The following is a 3,142-nucleotide window of genomic DNA, read 5'->3' on the forward strand; positions in this document are numbered from 1 at the left end:
CAAGTAGTTCAGATTTCAAACTGAAGAATAAATGGAAGGAAGCAAACAAAAAAAATACAGTTCCTCTCATCTGATGATGCCTCTACAAGAAGGAAGAAAGAGTTCCTACTTCTAAGGAACTATGCTAGGATATCAAAAAGAGAATTCATTCTTCTAGGTCTTCCTTAAAATGTAAACCACAACATATCGCGAAGGTAGTTTTATGTTTTATCAGTTTTTCACATTTTCATATGGACTTCACCTCAGTCTACAACATTCATTCATTATTCTTTCCCTGATACTTTTACACTACCAAGACGTAAGATATAAGATAACCAGTTTGATTTACAGAATAAGAAGTTATCACCCTGGTTTCCTTGGAAGCAGAACATGGTCAATAGATAACATTACTTCTGGTTTCTCACTACATGTAATGGTTTTTGTAATGCTTATTGCATTCTATTTAGTATTTTAAAAAAATGCTGGCTAAACTCAAAGCTCCTTCACAGAAGTTTAGGTTAAGTACTTCACAAGTTTTATTTCCCTTAATTCTTAAGATAATATTTGTTATAATGCTAATGTTATTACCATTTTAGTGTTGGGAAAAATTGTAATTAAATGCCTTAAGTAGATGACCCAAAGACATACAGTGAGAAAGGAAATGAGGCAAAGTTTCCAAAAGCCTTTTAGCAGTACACAAAAGGTAGGTAAAATCTCTCCATTCTCTTACACTCTCAATTCAATATTCATATTGTCCAAGAAATAATAGCATAGCAATTAATGTCCATGGTGATTGTTTTCTGTTACATTTTGTCTTCAACACAGACTGTGTTGGTGAGATTGGGTTATCATTAGAGTTGAGCTTATAAATTGAGGAAACTTCCAGTTTCCTTTTTAAAAAGTACTAAAACTTTTAAATATTATCATTAACTGACTTTTAAGAATCAAAAACCTAAAAAATTCATATACAATCACCCAAAATGCTTTCAAAGTAGGAGATGATAAAACAGGACCCTGTGAAGTAAATTTTCTTCTACTTTTGAAATTATTCTGAAAACCTTGTGCTGGATGGTCGCACCTGTAATCCTAACTCCTTCAGACATCTACTCAGGAGCCCGAGATCTGTGGATAACAGTTGGAACCCAATCAAGGCAAAATAAATTCATGAGATAATTTTTCAAAAATTTATTGAACTAGCATAGGGCCAAGAATGAAGATGTAGCTTATATAGTAGCTCACCAATCTAGAGAGGAAAGGCCTAGCAAGACCTTGAAGCTGCGATTTCAAATTCTGAGCATGCCAACAGAAATGCAATTTCCTGTACACGCATGCTACTTGCGCGCGCATGCACACACACACATACACACATACATCCATTCTAAATATCTTCATATCAGTGTTTTGCATTAATTTCTTTGTTAACAATATTATATAAGCAAAAGAAAGGAAATAAACTCCTCCCTCTTAGAAAAGTTTTATACTTTTTATTGTAAAAATACTGTACACAGGGGTCATATTTACATGAGCTAGGTAATGAGAACAATTCCTAACAAGCATTGTTACCTCCTCCTTTATTTTTCCCCTACCATTCCTTCCTTCGCACCTCCAAAAGTACACTGCCCTCCCCCCTTCCCCTGCCTAAATTGTAACATTCATTTTTCAGCATAGTGTCTTGTGCATCTCATTGTTACAATGGGTCAACCTGTATCCCTATTTAGGCATTTTGATTTTTTCCTTCCTCTCCCCAAATTAGAAGAGCATATATACAAGATATAGGCGCACCAACTTCAAATACAGTGAAAACATTTGTTATAGCATGGGGAGGAACCTATAAAAAGACACAAAAAATCACATTGCACATTATAAGTACATTAGAAACAATAGCAAAAAGGAGAAAAATTCTTGTATCCCTATCTTGGGTTTCATTTCCCGGAACATTATGTTATCTGGTCATATGGACATACCTTTTGACCTTTTCTGCTTGTACTATACATATATTAGTTATTGAAAATTAAGAAAACCATGGGACCTGTGTTCTTTTGGATTTGGCTTACTTCACTTAATATTTTTTCCATATCTTTCCAATTTCTAACAAATTGGGTGATGCCATTCTTTCTGATGGAGGCATAGAATTCCATTGTTTATATAAACCACATCCTCTTGATCCATTCTTCTGCTGAGGAGCATCGGGGTTGGTTCCATATCTTAGTTATCTTAAATAATGCTGCAATAATTGTAGTAGTTGTGCTGATAGTTTTAGTATGGTCTTGTTTGTGATCATTTGGGTAAATGCCCCAAAGTGGGATTTGTGGATCATAGGGGAGATCTATGTGGAGTCATTTGAGGAACCTCCATACTAATTTCCAAAATGGTTGAAAAAGTTTACACTCCCACCAAGAATGCAGTAAGGTTCGCTTCTGTCCACATCCCCTCCAGCATCTATTGTAAAACTATGGAATGCTTCAGGAATTTGCCTGTCATCCTTGCACAGGGGCCATGCTAATCTTCTCAGTATCATTACAATGTTAGTTTATGTGATGCTGAATTGAGCACAGAATATTTTTTATATATAAAGTGTAATTGATTTTCTTAAACTAGGCAATTCAACAAAAAGTAAGTTTAGAAGAATTTTGAAATTTTAGAACCATGTACTTCTTACATAAGCACACATTTAAGAATAATGTCAAGATGGACATGTCAAAAACAAAATAATTCCAGATATTTGTGGTTCAAGAGATGTGTAGGGGAAATAATTCAATTGTTCTATACAAGGCACATGTCATAATGAACACAACAGCAAGTGTTAAGGGTTGTTAAAAATTTTAGTGTTTTATATCTATTTAATTTTAGGAATTTGCTTAAATATGCCAAAATTAGGACTGTTTGGCAGGTATCAAATTTTCTATAATGTATTTAAGATTTATGTTAGCAGACATATAGTGCTAAGTATGTACATTTCAGAATTTATAGAAATTTTGTTAATGAGAAGTTGCAAAGTCTTTGTGTAAAGAAGCAGAATGAAGGGTTAAGACTTGCTAACTACACAGTTCTTGTTAAAATTTAGGGATTCCTTACTTTATATTTTAGCGAGGAACAAGAGATGATATAAGCCATAAACAAATATTGAGGTGAGCCATAAATAATAACCTTAGTGTGTAACTTT

The 3,142-nt window shown here is 33.7% G+C and overlaps 1 non-coding gene across 1 annotated transcript; it reads right to left on the minus strand.

The window, feature by feature from the left end:
* Nucleotides 1-2,425: 2,425 nt before the first annotated feature.
* LOC122099089 lies at nt 2,426-2,532 on the minus strand. Its single transcript, XR_006145849.1, has one exon. It is a non-coding gene; the product is annotated as a U6 spliceosomal RNA (small nuclear RNA).
* Nucleotides 2,533-3,142: the final 610 nt, after the last annotated feature.

The sequence above is a fragment of the Dipodomys spectabilis genome, unplaced genomic scaffold, assembly GCF_019054845.1.
Source record: "Dipodomys spectabilis isolate Male_0828 unplaced genomic scaffold, ASM1905484v1 ptg000502l, whole genome shotgun sequence".
In the NCBI taxonomy this organism is placed as follows: domain Eukaryota; kingdom Metazoa; phylum Chordata; class Mammalia; order Rodentia; family Heteromyidae; genus Dipodomys; species Dipodomys spectabilis.